A 22,220-nucleotide genomic window follows, 5' to 3' on the forward strand; every position below is an offset into this window, starting at 1 on the left:
GAAAGATGTCTCATGGTGACATAAATGGAGGCCGTGGCCCTGAATGGAGGTGATGAAGTGATAACTTCCAGTTTGTCTGCGTCTGTCCGGCAGCCATTTAAATTTACATTTCTTAAATTCGAAACAAATTGGTCTTCACCTGTCTTAGCACAAGTTTGACAACACATCGAAGTCACTTAATTGGCTATGTGTCAGTCTAAAATCTAGTCCGGTTATTTTCACACAAAATGGACCCTTTTTCATAAAATTATAACTTCTTTGTTTCAGTGTACGATTTGGCATATATATCCAAGTATCTTTCATTATTTTCTATCTCAAATGAAAATAATCCTCAAACATTCTCCATGTATGCGCTCATGATGTAACCCTTCACGGTTGGAATACTGTCAGCAATCAATATGGTTAAACATTAAAAGTTTAAAACTCTATATTTTTTAATGTTTTGATGACACCTCACTCATTTCTCATCCCAGACTGCAGACGCCGTTGAAAGGAAACACGGACATTATAGAACAACATTTAGTTGAAAGTAAGAGCTTTGACGTCACTTGTTCAAATTTCCTCCACTGTCTGTAATCTAACGGTCGACGCTTAAAAAAAAACAGGTCTGCAAAGCGCTTTACTTTTGAGACGCAATTATTGCCCAAAATGGCTTTCAATGTTATCATCAGATGCGCGCTCGTTAGGGCTTTTCTATTCTCTGCAGTTTGTAACTTCCTATTAAACTGTACGAGAAGTTTAAACTGTACGAGAAGTATTATACCCGTGTATATTACGGGTATAATATATACCCGTATTATAACGGGTATAATAATACCTGTTATTATACCTGCCTCTACCACGATTACCACTTTCACTGGCAGCTTCACTCAGGGATATTTTCTCCCGAGGGCGACATTTCTAAGTCCCTCTGGCAAAGCCTTAAAATTCTTTGCCCTAATGCCACATCTTTCTTGTTCAAAGAGGCGGGGGTCCTGTCAAGGTCGTGATCTGCATCTGCACTCAAACTCCGGTTTTCACGGCGGCGGCTTTCCACTCATGGAGCTCACTGAGTGCAGTAGTGTGTCCGATCTCTCCAGGAGCAGCGTGCAAGTCGGTTACCGTCGGGATACGGCCCCCTGGCCCTGCGAACGAACCGATTCCACGCCAGTGTCACTGAAGTTTCGCGGGAAATCTGAACATCGAGACAACTGTGTACGCTGTCTTAAAATTAAGCGCAGCTGATGACTGTAATAACGAAATAACGAGCTGCTGGTCTTCCTCTCGTTATGTGAGCAGGAATCTCTCTCTCTCTCTCTCTCTCTCTCTCTCTCTCTCTCTCTCCCTCTCGTTATTGAGAGATATAACCTGTGGGATGTCGAACTGTTGGGGCGAGCAGTGCTTCATAATGGGATTTATATCGTGGTTTTGCCTGGGCGTTGCTGTTCCTTACATGATGGGCCTTGGGGGACGGAGTTGATAGTTTTTGCTGAGGCAGGTGAGCGGGGGGAGGGGATGATTGAAGTGTTTGCTGCTGCTTGAGCACGGATGTGTGAGGGTTGGGGTTCTAACGACTTTCTGTCATTTTTTGCTTTGGGCTTTCTTCAGTTTCATGAATGTTTACGTGGATTAAGTATTTCAGGTTGTGTACTGCATACATTTTCTGACATGAAAAGGAAACATTAAACCCAGCAAATCATAAACACAGGAAATTCTTGAGATGCTGAAGTCTGGTGTAACCAACACAAAATGCTGAAGGATATATGTATGGAAATGAACAAACAGCCGCATTTTGGGTCGGGACCCTTCATCAGTCTCAGAGAATGGAAAACAACGTTTCCTCTTTTTTTACAGCTGCCTGGAGCAACCATTGCTCTGAGCACGAAGCTTGTACCATCAGGCCTGAAATAGGATTATGTACGGGCTGGCGGTTTATTAGTTATGAGCCACCCATGTGGATTCTGAGGTTATTGTAACAATTTGTCGCGGTGTTGTAACTTGAAACTCCGAGCGCGTAAATACGTTGAAACTCCAAAATGCTTCACAGTAGATTTATTATTTATTACTTAGAGATTTTATGAATTGTATTGACAAACACATAATTAATTTATGGGAACCGTTTCACTCTCGTAAATCGATTCTCCTCGATCGTTAACTCCCGAACTCCGATCTTCACTCTCCACTGATTTCTCAAACTAGCAGTATTACAAAGAACCTTCTGGCAATGACCTTTTAAACTTTAGCCATTAGATAAAAACTTCATCCTTCAACTAAACTGCGTCATCACATTAAATCACGCAGTGGCATGAAGTCAACTTTGCAAATCCAGCCACGAACTGCCCCCCACCCCCACAGGGTGGAGCCTTCCTTTTATAACCAGTAAAAGAAACCTGTCACATGATCTCTACTGGCGGGAAAACGACGTCACTCCACCATCACAAGACCATTACCTCGTCCAGCATAGCTTCAACCCCAGTCACGTGTCAGGTGTGCCACTGTCATGTCACGAGTATGTAACAGTTAGAATGCACAACTGAAAAAAATGAAGGAATAAAAAAAAATAGTTTGCAAACAAAGCGAAGCTATACTCGATTAATGAGCAATTTCTTATTATTATCAATAATGATAGCAAAAATCAGCATTACTATTTAAAAATAACATGATCTAAATATGTTTTTTTTAAATACACATATAAATTGACTTTATCTTTGGCTTGATGTCAAAATGAGCCAGGATAAATATCAGTGGTTCTGTGCTAATGTTTTTAATAATTTCAGCATAATGACACAATAATGCAACATTTTTGTGCGAATTTATTACTTCCATAGAAACCTGGTCCACTCTTTCATCAGCTCCTTTTTAACTTCTTTCCAATCCAAAACTGCGGATGTCAAGCATTTCCTACATTGCTAACAGCAATTCCGGTCTTTCTGAGTTACCCCTCCTGTTCATGAAACTACCACTTCCGCACCTCAAACTCCTGTTGACAGCTTGCCTTGCAGAGCACTTAACCAGCCAGTCTGTAAGGAGAACTTCTGGCCCTGTGTTATTTCAGTGCTCTACCTCAGTACCTTTCTTATATTAGCCCAACAATTTTGCCGCTGGAACTCGGAAGCACAATCAAAGCTGTAAGACCAGCATCATCTAATAATGTCAAACAGTATTTTTGGACGGCTGAGTGTAGTTCTGCCGTAGCTATTTAATGCGCCTCTAGAACAATATTCCACAACGGTTTTTTTTTTTTGCTTTGAGCCTTTCTAACGTACCTTCATCCTTGGTACAACCCCTACAGCACCGTCATACTTGCCAACGGCCCGGTTCGGCACAATATTTTTCCCGGCGGCCCCACAGTGCAACATTTCTATCGTAAGCTAACAAGAGAAAAGTGATTCTGTTTTAAAATTTTATTTGACCTTAAATTTTGCTTCCACAGTACCTGCCAGCTGCACGGTAGCTTTAATATCAATGCAATCCTTGATTTTGATGTTTTTTCAGTAAAAGTTGAAATAACTGGTTGTGTCAGCAAACACCTTAAGTCATCACGCGAAACAATGCCCAAGCGGTTTCTGTTTTTTCTTTGCGAGTACGTGTTTCTGGTAGAAGAATAGAAATGCAATGAAGAAGAGTATGCCTCTACTCCAAAGACTAGGAATCTTCGTATGACAGTGCAGCCACATACCACAAAGGCCGATATTTTTGAAAAGATATTTTGCATCTTGACCATTTTGAATTTTTCTTCGTTCAGGTTCTCTTCATATTCCTCCACCTTGCAAAATAAATCGGTTAATTAACACCCGGAATTTCCAGATTGTTCAATTCCTTGAATCGATTCTGAAAATCCGTCTTCAGTGACTTCAGTTGTAAGCAGTATTATTACCAACCACCATCAGTAAACGAGTCTAGCACAGTTTCCATGCAGGAAAAATGTTTTGCTTATATATTTCCAATTTGCCGATATAAGTAGATACAAAGCTTTATGCCTAGATTAATTTGAAATGTTCACCCTGCACTTTCTTGTTTAGAATGTTAATTTTGCCTTAAAGATCGGCAAGGCGTGTCAGATCACCAGGTAGAAATTCAATCATCATTCCCAAGCTCTTGCCGACATTGAACAATAATTCAACTACAGGGTCAAAAAGATCAAATAAATGTTTTAAACAGCAGCGTTTTGACAGCCAACGTACCTCAGTGTGAAAAAGGAAGCATTCAAAATCCTCGTCGTAATTTTGGCATTATTGACAAAACCTTCTGCGATTTCATGGCTGGGTTTTAATTTTGTTGATAGCAGATATTACAAGAATCATGCTTGAAGAAAATTGCTGTCTGACGTTTTCCGCAACGAGATGTTGATGATGAATTGCACAGTGAATTGTAAGCAGACTTGTAATTTGTTTTTCATAAGTGCCACGAAACTACCATGCCGATCTGTCATATTTGGTGCTCCATTTTTTGTACAAGAAATCATGTCCCTAATCAGAATAATTTATCATCAATATACATTTTGACAGTTCATAGATTATTCTCTGTTGCAGTTTGTTTTTAACTTCTACATAAAAGGACATGTTCATAATCTTTTCCATTTTTCAGAAACCGTACATATGTCACTAGCAATGCCTCGTTGCCTCGGTAAATTAACGAACAAACTGCGAATGCCTATCGTATGATGGTGACAGCAGCGAATTGACGCGGATGGAGCGATGGTAGGAGCACGCAAAGTGAAAGTGCTGGGAAGATGAAGAAGATCACAAGAGTGAGAATTACGTTTGCAAGGATTCGGATTGAAATGTGAATGTTGGTCGGGATAGATCTGGTGTTCGGCGGGCGACTGTTATTCTATGACAGTTAGCGCGACTGTTCAATCACGTAGCGTCTCATAGTCTCCAAAGATGGTTCTTGACCGCACATACGAAGCTGAGATGGTTTGAAATACTTCAAGAGGAATCCTCGGGGTTGACAGGTTCACTGAATGGCTCTATCTCGATGTTTCGTTCCGGCCAGTGCTGTATCGCTGAGCGACATGTTTCCCGTAGGTCTCTAGAAAAGGTTGAGGGGTTTACTTGACTGACCAACTGATAAATTGCATGAATTCACCCAGTGCCGGGAGTAAGAAGCAACTGATCAGGACTCTGGTTGCTAATTTATGCAAATGGGAATGTTTGTTTGATTGGTATGGTCGGATGAGATTGCCGAGTTTCAGACGCGTTGTGACGACGAGAGCTCACCATCTCCAGAGCGATGGTTCTTCGTGTGTTACAGTGCCTCGTCCATTTATTGGGAAGTGTCTGCTCTATCAGCGGGTCAGCTCTCGTGTCGCAGGTCATTGTGCAGCTTATCGACTCTCCAGATTCTTGTATGCCCCCCACACCACCCGACGACTTCTAATTCCACTAACGCCCCCTTAGGACACATAACAGTCCCTTTGGGGGGCGGTAACACCCCGTTGGGTACCACAGCTTTAGAGTAAAGGAGGTCATATTTTCATGGAATTAACTTCCCTGTTCCTCGGGCTATTTACCCGAAATCATAAACGTGTCAAACAATTATTGAAACAAAAGGAAACAGCTTGACGAATTCAAAGTGTCAGACTGTGGGTGTGAAGCCAACAGGATATTTAATCTTTAAGTTCGAGTTTTGGGACTTAGAATGTAGAAGCTAGATGCGCAAATATAGACGGGAAAAGGAGGTGTGCGTCAAGTGATAGTTGGAGACAAACTCGTGGGATGAAGTGGTGGAGTACTTGCAAGCTTCGAGAGAAAAGGTTGATCCAATTTGCTTATTGCAGAATTCTGCAAAACATGTGAACAATGTCTATACAAACATGTTTTAATAAGACGGATTGAAGGATACATAATGAGCTGTTAATAGGTGATATCGTTATCATCAAAGAAACAGATAGCATGGGATCAATGCAGATCCGTCGGTAGTGCAAATCGACCTTAATTTAAGATGTTTAATGATACGCACCTTATGTGTAAACAGCCTGATTCGCTAAAACATCATATCTAAGATTTAGTCCTCAAATCCTGAAATGAGATGTTAATTTCTCTATGAACAAATACTAGAAGCCAAGGTTCAAAATCATATCTGGGGTTAGCGAACAGGGTATTTTTCTTCATAAAAATGGATATTTGGATGTGGAAATTGTTTGTTAGTAGCGGGGGTGTTTCTAAGTAGCTGGCAACAACTCCAAGCGATAGAATTTAGTAGCACCGGGGTAACACGTTTGCAATTAGATATGGAACACTCTCCAGGCAGTGGCGATGACAGAATGCACTTGATTGGGATGATTCAGAGCGATTTATAAGTTGATGTTAAGAATAGGAGATTGCGGTACCGTTGGTTTGGGACCATATTGATCGGTGCCTTAAAATTTGGGAGGAAACACGCACGGCCCGACTCAGAACAACAGATCGTAATAAGAAGACAGCCGACCGACACCGGAATACGGCGCCGGAGAACCAACCTGGGCATATGGCGTGGCTTTCCTCCGGGGACGAACATAGGAAACTCGCCCCTCGTTTCCTGGGATCATTCAAGGTTGAAAGGGTTATCAATCCCACAGCAGTACACCTAAAGCTGCCACGGTCCTTACGCATCCGCCCGACTTTTCAGGTGTCTCAGTTAAAGCCAGTCTCCGTCAGCCGAGTTTTTTTTAACCCGGCTGAGACTCCCAAACCTGCCGGTATCATCGACGACCATCCAGGATACATCCTCCTGCTCAGTCGGGGCAGGGTTCTCCAATACCTTGTAGACTGGGAAGGATACGGTCCAGAAGAGCGTTCCTGTGTTCCCCGCTCCTTCATCCTAGAGCCTTCCCTCATTCAGGATTTTCATCCAGAATAACCAGTCAGGCCTGAAGGATCGCCGGGAGGCTTATGTTAGGGGAGGGGTACTGTCACGATCCCTTCTGGCAATCGTCCACCTCGCTATTTTCCTCCGGAATTGTGCCTCAATCACCTCGTTTAGTTCCCAGTCATTCCCAGGTTCCACTAACTACAAGCACCTGCTTTCCCTCAGCAAATGCAGTATAAAATTCTTGTGACCACAAGGAGCGGCCAGTTCGTTGGTCGACTCGTGTATGAGTAACCTCGTTCCATTGTTCTTAGCACTATCAGTTCTATGTCTAGCATCTTTTCGGAATTCTCTACTAAAAACTATACTCCGGGTAATTCCACGCTCGCTCCGAACATAACCCATCCCGACTCGCCCTGCACTCCCGTGTTTAGCACTAAGGTTCGTTCCACCACCACGTCTTTACAACGTACTCACGAATGACGTGAAAGCTTGATGAGACTAAATTATTTCTTTTCGTTCATGGCTGAGCCAACCACATTGTTAGACCATGCTTTTATTTTCACTTGTTTATACCGGTATTAGTCAGCTATACTTCGTCACAATTCAGTTGCTTTCTAAAAATCTCCAGCAAACGATTGTTATGAGTTTGGTTATGTTATTGTCATTGTCCGGTCCGTGAAATCCGCATTCTGGTTCGCGGTCTGGTCCTAGATCCTTATACCATGTTTCCCTCAGCTTCTGTTGAGGCTGCTGATTCTTGTTTGGGCTGACTTCATAAATTGCCTTGGGATTCAGTCTTGGGCAGCTGGATTGTTCCTGTCCAAACCCCTTGTGTGTATTTCTTCTCTTCACCTTCCTGCCCGGAGCCTCGCCTCGCCTCGCCTTGCCTCTGCCTGGAGCCTTGCCACGCCTCGCCTTGCCTCTGCCTGGAGCCTTGCTTCGCCTCGCCTTGCCTCTGCCTGGAGCATTGCCTCGCCTCGCCTTCCCTTGCCTGTGCCTAGAGCTTTCCTTCGCCTCGCGTTGCCTGTGTCTGGACTTCTCCCACAAAATCTATGACGAATCCAATTTACTACATTATCTTCAATACCAAGCAACTGAATCTTCTTGACCAACCTCCCATGCGACCTTTTCAAATGTCGCATTATCTTTGATGTTGGCAATATTCAAGAAGATTCAGAGCAAGAAGGCTGCGAGTCAACGGCTGAACTATCAGAGCAAGGGAGTTCCTTACTACTCGGGGTAAACGAGAGGAGAGACTGCGCAGGCGCGTGACATTAGCCATTAGAGAGCGGAAGGTTTAAAAAGAAGACCGCCATACCCAGCGGGCAGCGTTCGGAGGGGGCATTGGAGTGAGAAGCGGTAGAGTCATAGGGCTTTGGCTCAACGGGCTCAGGCGGTAACGAGAGGGGACGAGGTAGGTTTAATTGTGTTCATTGAGGAAGGAGTAACTATATGTGTAAGTCCATCTTTCTGTGCTCGGTGTCAGATATGATAGGTCCTGGAGACTCCCAGCCTCACGGGCGGCCATATCTGCACAAGCTGTGTCGAGCTGCAGCGCCTGAGGTACCGAGTCAGGGAACTGGAAATGCAGCTCGATTACATTCGCCTGTTCAGGGAGAGAAAGGAGATGATAGAAAAGAGTTATAGGCAAGTGGTCACACCGGGGCCACAGGAGGCAAACAAGAGGGTCACATTCAGGAATGGGAAGGGAAAGAGCAATGTACTAGTGAGTACCCCTGTGGCCGTAGCCCTTGATAATATATACTCCTGTTTGAGTACTGACCAGTGGGGACAGACTATCTGGGGAAAGCGGCCGTGACCGTGCCTCTGGCACAGAGTCTGGCCCTGTGGCTTAGAAGTGTAGTGCAGGGAAGAGGAAGGCAGTAGTAGGGGACTCTATAGTTAAGGGGCCATACAGATGATTCTTTGGTCGCGGGAATGAAACTCGGATGGTAGTTTGCCTTCCAGGTGCCAGGGTCCGGGATGTTTCAGATCGCGTTCAAGACATCCTGCAGTGGGAGGGAGAATAGCCAGAGGTCGCGGTGCATACTGGTAACAATGGCATAGATGGGAAAAGAGAAGAGGTCCTAAAAGAGAATACAGGGTGTTAGGGAGGAAGTTGAGAAGGAGGACTGCAAAGGTAGTAATCTCCGGATTACTGCCTGATCCACGCGACAGTGGGAATAGGAATAGGATGTCCTGGAGGATAAATGCGTGGTTGTGGAATTGGAGCAGGTGGCATGGATTCAGAGTTTTAGATCATTGGGAACTCTTTTGGGGCAGGTGTGACCTGTGAAAAAATGACGGGTTACACTTGAATCCCAGGTGGACAATATCCTGACGGGCAGGTTTTCTAAAGCTACTGGAGAGAGTTTGAACTGGAATTGTTGAGATGTGGGAACCGAACTGTAGAGACTGGGGAAGAGGAAGTTAGCTCACAGATAGAGAAAGCTTGTAGGCAGTGCGAGAGGGAGGAAAGGCAGGAGAAAGAGAAGGGATGCGCACAGACCCACAGACCGAAGGTTTGAGTTGTGTCTATTTTAACGCAAGTAGTGTTGTGAACTCAGTGGATAAGCTTAGGGCGTGGATCAGTACTTGGACATATGATGTGGTGACCATTACAGAGACTTCAATGGCTCAGCGACAGAAATGGTTATTTCAAGGACCAGCGTGTGGAAGTTTCAGAAAGGACAGGGTGGTAGGAAAATGAGGTGGTGTTGTGGCACTGTTTATCAGAGATAGTGTTAAGGCTGCAGAAAAGGCGTATGCTATAGAGGGATTTTCAACGGAGTCTCCGTGGGTGGAGATTAGGAACAGGAAGGAATCAATAACTTTACTGGATGTATTTTTTTATATATGCCGCTCTATAGTAACAGGGATATCGAGGAGCAGATAGGGAAACAGATCCTGGAAAGGTGTAATAATAACAGAGTTGATGTGATAGGAGACTTTAATTTCCCAAAGATAAATTGGCATCTCCCTAGAGTAAGGGGTTTAGATGGGGTGGAGTTTGTTACGTGAATTCAGGAATTGTATTCATACCATATGTAGCCTACAAGAGGAGAGGCTGCACATGATTTGGTATGGGGAAATGAACCTGGTCAGGTGTCAGATCTCTCAGTGGGAGAGCATTTTAGAGATAGTGATCACAATTTTGTCTCCTTTGTAATACGACTGGAATCGATAAGAGCAGACAAGTTAGAAAATCAAAAGCGTTTAGTCGGAGTAAAGGGAATTCAAAGGATATCGGGCAGGAAATTGGAGCCTTAAATTGGAAACAGATGTTCTCATGCAAAAGTACCGAAGAAACGTGGCAAATATTCAGGGGATATTGGTGTGGAGTTCTGCATAGGTACTTTCCAATGAGACAGTTATGGTACGGTAGAGGATCCGTGGTGTACAAAGGCTGTAATATATCTTGTCAAGAAGAAAAGAAAAGCTTACAAAAGTTTCTGAGAGCTATGTAATGTTAAAATCTCGAAGCTTATAAGGCTAATAGGAAGGAGTTTAACAAGGAAATTAGGAGAGTTAGAAGGGGCAAATGAGAAGGACTTGGCGGGTAGGATTAAGGGAAACCCCAAGGCATTTTAAAAGAATGTGAAGAGCAAGAGGATACAAAGAAAGGAAAATAATAAAAAAAAGAATAAAAGGAATAAGAAAGAGTACGACCTATTAAGTGTGACAGTTAGAAAGTATGTATGGAATCAGAGAAAATAGCAGAGATAATTACTGAATATTTTACTTCAAAATTAACTAGGGAAATGGATTTGGTGATTCTAGTGATGACTTCCAGCAGACTGAAAAAGATTGAGCATGTAGATACATATTAAAAAGGAGGATGTGCTAGTTCTTTTGGAAAGCATGAAGTTGGATAAGTCGACGGGACCGGATGAAACGTACCCCAGGCAACTGAGGCGAGGGAGGAGATTGCTGAGACTCTGGCGATGCTATTTGCATCATTAATGGGGACGGGAGAGGCTCCGGAGGATTGGTGGGTTGCGGATGTTGTTCCTTTATTCAAGATAGGGAATAGAGATAGCCCAGGAAATTATAGACCATTGAGTCACCTCAGTCATTGGTAAATTGATGGAGAAGATCCTGAGAGGCAGGATTTATGAACATTTGGAGAGGTCCAATATGATTAGGAGTAGTCAGCATGGCTTTGTCAAGGGCAGGTCATACCTTACGAGATTGATTGATTTTTTGAGGATGTGACTAAACACATTAATGAAGGAAGAGCAGTAGATGTAGTGTATATGGATTTCAGCAAGGCATTTGATCAGGGACCTCATACAACGCTTACTGTGAAAGTAAGGACGCATAGGATCCAAGGCGAAATTGCTTTGTGGATCCAGGACTGGCTTGCCCACAGAAGCAAAGAGTGTTATTAGATGGGTCATATTCTGCATGGAGGTCGGTCACCAGTGGAGTACCTCTGGGAACTGTACTGGGAGCATTATTCTAAGTGTTATTTATAAGTGATCTTTATGAGGAGCTGGAAGGATGGGTTAGCATGTTTGCTGATGACACGAAGGTTTGAGTTGCTGTGGGTGGTGTGGAGGGATGTAAGAGGTTACACTAGAACACTGATAGGATGCAAAACCGGACTAGAAGTAGCAGATGGAGTTCAACCCAGAGAAATGTGGTGTTGTTCATTTTGGTAGGTTAAATATAATGGCAGAATATAGTATTCATGGTAAGATTCTTGGCAGTGTGGAGGATCAAGGGGATGTTGGGTTCCAAGTTTATAGGGCGCTCAAAGCATCTGCGCAGGTTGACTCTTTGGTTAAGCAGGCGTCCGGTGTATTGGCCTTCAACGATCATGGAATTGAATTTAGGAGCCGGAAATAAATGTTGCAGTTATATAGGACCCTAGTCAGATTCCACTTGGAATATTGTGCTCAGTTCTGGTTGCCTCACTGCAAGAAGCATTTGGAAGCCCTAGAATTTGTGCAGAGGAGGCTGACAATGATGTTCCCCGGATTGGGGAGCTTGCCCAATGAGAATAGATTGAATTAACTCGAACTTTTTTCCTTGGAGCGACGGAGGATGATAGGTGTCCTGAAAGAGTTTGTAAAAGTTGATAAGAGGCATTGATCTAGTGTGTAGATAGAAACATTTCGCAGGGCTGGAATGACTGCCTCAATATGACACTGGTTGAAGGTGCTGGAGAGTAGGTTCTTGTTGGAATCTTCCTCTCTTAGATCCCCCAAGGTTATAAACATTGTTTGAGTAGTAGTATCATCTGTCATGTAGCCTCTGTCGTCCTCTCCTTCTTTTACCTTCCGTTTTACCTAACATGATAGACACTCCAAGGAATGCTCCGTCTTCAGTATGTGGTCAAAATATTTGAACTTTTGCCACAAAATCAAGCCTCCTAATGAGCTAATGAGAAATAATGGCTGTATTTCTTCAAGACTTGACATGTTGGATCTTCTTGCTGTCTAACGAACCTTAACACATTCCTCCAGCATCCAAGTTCAAAGGTGTAGATTCGATTCTATTTAGTCTTACTAATAGTCCTGCTCTCACAGCCAGTCATCACAAATGGAAATAGCATGAACGTACGAATTTTCGTAGACCATGTTATCTCTGTTCTTCAGTATTTTATCAAAATTTTCCATGGCTGTCCTCCCCAGAAGTAAGCGCTGTTTAATTTCATGAGTGCAGTTACCAACTATAGAAACCTTTGAAATGAGGAAGACAAAATCTGTCACTGTTTCCACTTCTCTCCATTTATTACCACGGAGTTTATAAGGATTGTAGGTATAATATTTGTTTTCTTCATATTGAGCAACAATTCAGCTTTTACACTTTCTTCTTTCACTTTGATTAGAAGCATTCGCAGATCTTCCTCACTTTAATCCACTGGAGTAGCATCATCTACATAATCTTTTAGCCCTTGTAATTTCTTTCTTAAGTGTTCTCTTGCACATTGTAAACTCCATAAGCACCCGAGTTTTTCCTACAAGCACATGCCTGCTTTGCAGCTTTTTTTTCCCTAAACCAGGGCCTCAATACCTGTTGAAAACGAAGGATCCCTACACTTGTTGCGTTTATCTTTTATTCAGACAGGCATATCCACACATTGTACTCTCAGAATTTAAATTTTGAAGACCTCCTTTATCCTGAGTACAAATTTGCACGAATTTCCTTTCCGAATCCATACTTGCCAGATCCTTTCGAAATGGGCCTTTATGCAATTGAGAATATCAACACACGGACAAGATCAATCATCTTGCATATTGACATTTAAACAAATAAAAAAGGGATCAGTGGATATAAAGTCTCATCCAGCGCAAACGTCTGTGACATACCCCTTCTCTTCCATAATAGCAAATCAAGTATCGTTTGGACGTCTGATAATGATGCTGACGGCATTCGTCTGTCCTGAATGTCAATGGATTTGCGGCACGGGAGTGAAATCTCCGGGACACAAGTTTGGGCCGCAGGTGTGGAGCACTTTTGATTCCCAGTTGTCACTATCTTCCTCTTAGGCTTAGCGGGCTGTCCGCTGCAGTCCGTGGAAAATCGCAGGAACATGCTTAGCACCATCTTGGCTGCAGGAGCTACCGGAAGGATGCTCAATGACGCCGAGCCCTCTTAGCTGCTCCATTCTGGATTTTCTGTCAGTGTTTATTCCCGTAGGCTTTGTCTTTACCGACGGTGTGGGGCTATTTGACCATAGCTGAGCAGATGGTTCGAAAGAAGCAGCACATATCCTGCGTGTGTTGGCCAGACCTCCACCCAGTCCTTGCTATGTCAGACTGCGTCTGAATGGTGTACAGCTTTCGAGTGTCATCAGCGAGGAGGCACCACATGAGACTTGCTGTTAGAGAGGCTATGTTCTGGCAACGGGAGACTTACGCATTCAACGCTATCTGACTAGCATGGCCACAGATTCTCCTTTAATCCCTCCCACTGTGTGCAGTCGAAAACAACGGACCCCGGAATATTGAGTTGTTAGTTCTGCATCTCCTGCAACCAACTCTCACTAACGGCTACAACAGCATAATACCGGGCTTTGCTTCATGACTTGAGACCGCCACACTTTTCTGCGATACGTCTTATATAGAACTCTATGCTGATCAGTCATTAGTCACCCCATGCTCAACGTCGTGGTACTTGAATTTGTCTGAGTTCTTAACAACAGTTGTCTCCACAAACTCTCCACTAAATGTTCCAGCACTGTGGTTCCTATCCCCCTGCCGCTCTAGGTGCAACCTCACCTTTCCGTTGGGATACCAGGACTCTTCCAGCTCAGGCACCAGCCCTCTCTTCTGTACATGGCTCACCTTCCCTGAAAGATAGCCTAATGATCCAAACATCTATCACCTTCCACCCCACCAAACTAACTACTTAGCCACATATTAAAATGTACAATCTTTCTATTCTGGCCTCACTAGCACGTGGCACGGGCAGCAGACCTGAGATCACAACCCTGGAGTTCCTGCAATTTAACTTAGCACCTAACATTCTGAACTCACTTTACAGAACGTTACCCCTCTTCTTACTTATGTCATTGGTAGCTACATGGATTACTAATACTGGGAATTCACTCTCCCACTTAAGAATATCGAGGACACAATCTTAGATGTCCTGGACCCTGGCATCCGGGAGGCAACATCATTTGGGAAACTCGTTCTCATCCACAGAACGCTCTTTCTGTTCCACTAAGTAACACATCAACAGTCCGCATCTTCTTGCTTCCGCCCTTTCCTGCTGAGTCGCAGAGTGCCAGTGCCAAAGACCTGACGGCTATGACTTTCCCCTGATAGGTGATTCTCTCCAACAGTATCCAAAGTGGTATTCCTGCTATTGAGAAGGATTGCCAGAGTGGACTCTGCGCTGGCTATTTATATCCTTCCCCTTCTTGATTGTCTCCCAAATATGGACTGCAGACACATACACTGCCAGAACAATAATATTAGTTGATTCATGCTTTCATATAGAACAGCGCAATGAAAGTCAATCCTTCAGTACTACACTTTGTACATAACTTGCAGAGCAACTAGGCTGTGGTAGTGGCACAAGACACGAATGATAAGTGAATTAACCATAAAAAATAAGCTTGCATGCTCCTCGGAATATTTACAGGCAACATTAAACATGTGAATAATTGAAATAAAAGTTAACCACCCGACGCATTCGATGGGCCAGGCAGTGCGAGTGCATTCATGCTGGTGTTTAATATTTTGAGTTAGAAACTCGGGATTTAGTGTGTAGAAGGAAGATGTGCAATATATTAATGTATTACGGGGTGCGACCGGTGATAAGTAGAACCAAACTCGTGGGATGGAGTGGTGGAGTGTTTGGAAGAGTAGCAAGAAAGGTTTGATCCAATTTGCTCATTGCAGAATCCTGAAAAGACACATAATAACGGCCGAGTCAAACATGTTTTATTAAGGTGGATTAAAGGACATATTTTGGACAGTTAATGGTACACAGCGTTATCATCCAAGAACACTATACCATGTGTTTAATGCTGCTCAGTAGGGAGTGCAAAGCGACCTTTATTTAAGATGTTTAATGAGATGCCATTTGCAAGTAATGCATCCTCAAGGTTTCGCGGAAGCATTTTAATCGTGATTTCGTCCTCTAATCCAGAAATGAGAATTTGAGATCTCTGTGAAACAAAATAAGAAGCGAAGGTTCCAAATCATGTCACTGTTGAGCGAATGAGATATTGGTTATCGACAGAGACATTTGGATTCTTTGTTAGTAATGGAGTCTTTCTTAATAGATTGTAAAAACTCTGAGCGATAGAATTGTGGGGTGGGGAGGTATAGTCGAAACAGCGTTGGAATTAAAGATGGTGTCCTCTGCAGGCCGTAGCAGTGACAGAATGCACTTGATTGTGATGATTCAGAGGAATTTTCAGGATTATACAAAAATATTACTAATATTTAAAGCCAATGAAACCGCTATCGTTTATATTATTGTGTTATTTTCTTTCTTCAGTAGAGTATCCTGATTTTTTTTTCAAATAAATATAGTACACACGTGTTTTTCTATCAGTACTAAAGAGTGCTGTTTTTTTTTATTCTTCAGTGCAAGCAAGTAATGTACAACTTTGAAACGACGCTGAGGTGAGCTGAAAGTAAATACGTCCTTAAAAGCATTTCAGATGATATCACCAGCACTTCACAATTGCTTGAGGACATAGTCTACTCTTGTTAACTTGCTCATCAGCTAAATTACAAATGGCTATTTTTGTTTTAATGAAGAGATGAAGAAATGAATAAGAAATATAAGACCACAACGATCCTGTCAATTCCGAATAAGTTATATTTTCGATTCTTTACTTGATAGTAAATATCAAAACAATATTTAAAGGCGGAGAAATCGACGAGATTTGAGATGTGAAGTGACATAAGAGAAGGAACTGAATGAATGATTGTCAAGGGGAAATCTATCCCAGCCACCAATTCCAGCAGATCAGGTCTGAGCGGCACATTCTTGTTCCCAAAGCTGTACATTTGCATTATTTTCGCAAATTTCTCGGGATTGCCTAACCTCTTTCAGGAGTAGATGTTGTCTGCATTATCAGATAGAGGATTTATTTCAATGTCAATATTCCCTGAACTTGCTCCCCACCTTCCTTACCTCCGCTTCTTGTGCACCAACCACGCTGATCTGATGAGCAACAACAACGTACTATCCTACCAGGATGCTTACCCTCTTGTGTCCCACATTCATCTATCTGGTCCAGAATTAATGTGTCAATTTACGAATATTGGCCAAATAAATCCTGGGCATTATTTTAATTTATTTTGTTCCATTGGGCAATTTGGTAGTTAATAATCGCCGAGGAGCACTGTGCAAAGCAGAGCTTTCTTCGAGCGTACACATCTAGTCACGTGATTCCTATATAAATTTGCTTTCCAACGTCCAAGATTTTCACTCAAATGTTATGATTAAGCTAAACCTGACTTCGTTTAATGTGACCAGGTGCTCGTCCCCTCTGCTTCAATATGGGCTGGGACAGTAACAGGTCACAATGCATGGCTCCTGCCTATGGAGGGAATATCTTGGGGGAGGGCGGTCGACGGTACTGAAGTCAGAGTAGGTTTATATTATAACTGGGCACTGTTCAATGATATAGCAGAGGAGAATGTGGTTGAACATATCAGACCGGGCAGTAGGGAGAGGCAGAATGGCGTATTCACAATCTTGTTCCTAACTTAATTACTTTTATTTTTTCCAGTGATAATCGCTTCCAACAAATCGAAGACGAAATTGATCCCTTATCTCCTAACTTATACATTTTATATCAATTAACAATCTTTGTATGCACGAAATAAAAAGAAGCAATGCATAGGCCTGCACTCATTGATAGTCTATAGCTCTAACCTGCAGTTGGATTCTCAGCTTCACAGTTTTTTTGAACTATTTACATCTGCGTACAATGTATGCTGGTTTTGATTCTTGGATGCTGAGGTGTTCCTGGAATCAGGAAGCTGCAGAGCAGCGTAAGTCAATTCGTCAGCTCCAATTCTTTTTGTCTGTGAAAATATTTCAAAATCAATGATTAATCAAGAATCCATTCAGTTGAAGAGATCAAATCAAACATTGTAAAATAAATCAGTGATGCACTCATTTTGCCGGTTTACTCAAAATCTATGCAATTTTTTTTCAGTTTCTTTTTCTTTTTGATTCATATGCTGCTTAAACTCCATGGGCCTGTAGAATCACGAGCGTTTATTTCAATACTTGAAATGAAGTTCAACGAAATGGAGTTGGGGCAGTAGGTAACTCGTTAAGGCAGCAGGTGTAGTACAAAATATTTGCTAACTCAAAACGCAAGCGTAATTTTGTGTTTTAGGTGTCTAATTGCAAAAAATGGTTTAGACTATAGATCTTGCGTGTGTTCCCTCGGTCGCACCTGCCAACAGAACTCCAGATGCACACAGATGCTGTCATCAGGGGACACCGTACAACGTTGGCACTTTGTTCATTCAAGCCATATGGTTACTGCTTTGTCACAAATCGGCATTTCCATAAGTAACACCAATGTTCGTTTGTTTCAGTGTCTCGGATATTATCAGATATTCGTGTTCATTATGGAGCAGACAATGGGCGTTTCAAAGGATGGCTATTCCCAATTTCCTGCTCTTTATTGTTGCTTCGTTTGCAAATTCCATATCAATTTAATTCGTAAAAACAAGGGGGGAAATATAATCTCGAGTAATTCCCGAGATGCTGGAAATCTTGAAAAATACAAAAAATGCTGATGGAATTCAGTAGCGAAAGCTGGGTGTATGCTATAAATAAACTGTTGAAATTCCTGGCCGAAGAGATTTATCAGGACAGCCAAGAAAAGTGGTTAGATGCTGGAATAAGTTGGGGAAGGAATACTAGATGACAGAACCCTGCTTAGTAAGGAGTTGTGTGAATGATGAGGGATGGAATGACGTAGAAGGTGGGAGGTGATGAGTGGGAAAGTAAAAGGGTGCAGCAAGGAATCTGAGCACAGGAGAAAGTGGACCATGGAAGAAATCGAAGAAGGTAGGCACCAGTGGAGTTGATGGCAGATGAGTAAAAGAGAAGAGGTGAAAGGGAGCCAGAATTTGTAATAGAGAAAAAAAAAGAGAAGAGGGATGATGAAATAAGTATCCAAAGTTAGATATATTAATGTTCATGCTTTCAGATTGCAATCCACCGAGATGGAAGAAAAATGTGATGATATTTCGAGGGTGTTCAGTCGTAAGTGGTACCGTGACAAAGGTCTGTTCAGGTCTGTAAAATTATCCTTCTTTGGGATAATATAAATGACAAGATAGGCCAAAGCCAGCATGGTGTTCGGAAAGGAAAATCCTGTCTGACTAACCTACTGCAATTTTTTTACGGAAATGACAGGCAGAATGGGCAAAGCAGATGCAGTAGATGTGGTGTACTTGGATTTTCAGAAGGCATTTGACAAGATGCCGCACATACAGCTGCATTTCGAGATAATTGCCCATGAAACTGCAGGGGAGTTACCAGCATGGGTGGAGCATTGGCTGATCGGCAAAAAAACAGAGAGTGGAAAAAAGGTTTCCTATTCTGGCTGGCTTCCGGTTACCAGCGGAATTCCACAGGTGTTGATGTTAGGACCACTGTTTTTTTATGATTCATGTCAATGATTTGGTCTATAGAGAGGATGTATTTTTGCTAAATTTGCCAAGATAGGTGGCGGGTGTGCATTGTTGAGGAAACAGTGAGCCTGCAGATAGACTTAGATAGTTTAGGGGAAAGCACAAAGAATTGGCAAATTAAATGCAATGTTTGTATATGTATGGTCATGCACGCTGGTGCAGAATATTATCTAGATGGGAAAATAATTCAAAATGCAGAGGTGCAAAGGGACGTGGGAGTCCCTGTGCAGGATACCCGGAATGTTAAGGTCCAAGTTGAGTCGGTGCTGAAGAAAGCAAATACATTGTTGGCATTCATTTCCAGAGGTATTGTTTTCAGTTTTGGACTCCTTCTTTTAGAAAGGGTATACTGACATTGGAGAGGGTTCAGAAAAGATTCACGAGAGTGATTCAACGAATGAAAGGTTTACTGTGTCAGGACGTCTGGCAGCTCTTGGGCTGTATTCCCTGGAGTTCAGGAGATTGAGGGGAAATCTCATAGAAACATTACAAATCTTAAAATGCTTGAAGAGAATAAATATGACAATGTTATTTCTCATGCTAGGGAATCTAGTACAAGAGGACACGACTTCAGGATTAAAGGACGTCCGAGGAGGGTATATCTGTGTAATTTGTTGCCACGAGCGGCTGTGGAGTCTTAGTGATCTGGTGTACTTAAGGCAGAGATAGAGAAGTTCTTAACAAGCCATGGCATCCAAGAGTATCGGGAGAAGTCAAGGGGGTGGGGATGACTGGAAGAATTGAATCAGCCCATGATTAAATGGCGGGACACACACTATCGGCCGAATGGCCTACTTCTGCTTGTATATCTTATGGTCTTATATACAAACGTATATGTTTTGTCTGGCTCGGTATCGGGCGACTAGCATTTCACAATTAATGCAGCAGTGATTGAGGTTTACTTCCCATGCCCGACGAAATGGCGTGTTTCCAAGTTTACCCATGACCGTATGACTTTCTTTGGGAGCTCGGTATTTCTTCCATATTCCAAATATGTAGTTGTGAGTCGGCTACTTCGTCACATGGGTGTAATTGGGAGGGGCAAAATTTATGGCTATGTTAGTGTTACATCTCTGAAGCAAATTCATATGCTACTCATGCCAGTGTCTCTGATTTACCGGAGAATAGATAACGCGCTCTTCTTGTTGACGATCTTTGCGAAATCCTTTGCTGTCCCTCATATTCAGTGAAGCATAGGTAGTGGTGTGCTCAATCGAAGCTTGTTCAGCCTGTTGGAAAAAAAGAACATATTTGATGTTGATAACTGACACAAAGGGCAATGATCACGAATTAAGTTTGTGTCGATATAGCTAATAATAGAAAATGATTTAAAAATTGTTGGAATAACATTTTGTCCGCGTATAATGATATTCTCCGTATATAAGACCGGACGTGGGATACCAAACACATTTCAGGCAGGAAGTCCCTACATTTACGTTAGATTTCCAAACAGCCACTTATAACCAGCCAATCAAATGGAACGGTTTCTCTGGTCTGGCCATCTCCTTTTTCTTTTCTTCTGTCATATACCTTCCGCTCTTCCAAGTTTTGTGCACGGGCTTTATCCGATGCGTTTATATTATCCACCCCGTCAAATTATTGTAATCATTGGCATGACCAGATTTTGTACCCATGGTGCAATTAGAATTTGTGATCTTCAAACTCGCATTATCCCGGTTAAGGACATTTGTCCAAATCATAAGATCTGATGTACAGTCCCAGACTGGGGTAACTGAGTTAGCAAATACAGGAAGGGCATCTTGCCCGCTGCTGGGCTTATTGGTGTTGCTGGTCAATCAGTTAATGTACAGTCGAAATAATTAGTGTAATTGGACATGCCCGTTACATTAAATGGTTAAAAAAGCATTTGTTTTGGCAGAAAGAATAATAGAGCATTCTAGAGCAATATAGCAACGGTAAATAATTTCTCTTCAACGTTCCAGCTTCAACTTAGACATTACTCTCAGAAACGGTCCTTCATTTCCGGAACTGGTACCAAAGCTGATAGAAGTTTCAACGGAGTACTAATATCGTGAAACCAGAGATATATAACGGCCTTGCTCTGGAGACATGAAAAGTTGCTGCAGCAAAAACTTTACGTAAAAGTAAAAATATGCGCAGGAATTGGGAAGGTGATTAATGGAACACAAGTAGACGATTCCAGTTCTAGACAGATGGGTATGCAACCGATAAAGGTTTTCCTATATGCTGTCAGGAGAATCCAGATGGCACAAATTTTATAACGTTGAACTGCTCGAATTCTGAAGTAAAATAAACAAATAAAATACACAGTAGATCAAGAAACAAGAGAACAATTAACGTTTATGCTGCATTCTGGGGTGGAGTTTTCAATCTGAAAGGACAACGCATTCTCTTTCTTAGTTGTCGTTAGAGATCTTTAATTTCTGGATTAAATCCAAAATGGGATATGAGAGTACATTTATAAGTTTCAGGCATTTCTTTCAAAATTAATGACGATTATCATTCACCGTAGCCTCGTGAAGCAGCAGGCGCCCTGTGGAGTTTAATCAACATATTGGTATCATTATGCACCAGATACTACACTGTTTTTGAACACATATTAGATTCCATTGAAGATTAAGTAGTGAGAAATTGATCTTTGTTGGGAATCGGGATGAAAAACTGCATATGACTTTCCAAAACAAGTTTTCGTTGCACTTTCAAATTTGCTTACTTTGCGTTCAAATTAAAATAAACATATATTGCGAAGTGATTCATGCGTGTACTGTATTTCGACATTCACCACTACACAGTGATTCTCAAAGAATGATTAACAGCCTAACTTCCACTGATACATATTACCGTTCATTTTAATGCAACCGGTTAAGAACTGGTGCGGAATCCTCAAGGACTATCGGAAACAGATTAAACAGGAATATTCAAATACACCTTGGATATATACTTCAAAATAATGAGTTGTCGGGAGCTTTCATCCTTTCCTATTGCGATCCGAATGTTAAAACAAAATAAATTTATAATATCTCTGATATACGTATACGCCACTCTGAAAGAAGACGAGACATTTCACCTACCGGCACTTCATTCTGAAAACTGCCCAAAGAATTTGCGTTAATCCCTTAAGAAAAGTAAAATAAATTATTTGCATTGTGAACATTGGAAATTATTCGTTTGATACCAATAGAATTCATTGCATAAGAGGAACCGCAGAATTTACGGATCTTTTAGAAAGCATTTTCTGGTATCAGTTGTCTTAATCCAGTGCATCAACATTATGGCACTATGCTGAAGAGTCTTCGATTTTTATCGAAGCTGTAAAGTGATAATAGC

The sequence above is a fragment of the Hypanus sabinus genome, chromosome 17 (genome assembly GCF_030144855.1).
Source record: "Hypanus sabinus isolate sHypSab1 chromosome 17, sHypSab1.hap1, whole genome shotgun sequence".
Taxonomy (NCBI): Eukaryota; Metazoa; Chordata; class Chondrichthyes; order Myliobatiformes; family Dasyatidae; genus Hypanus; species Hypanus sabinus.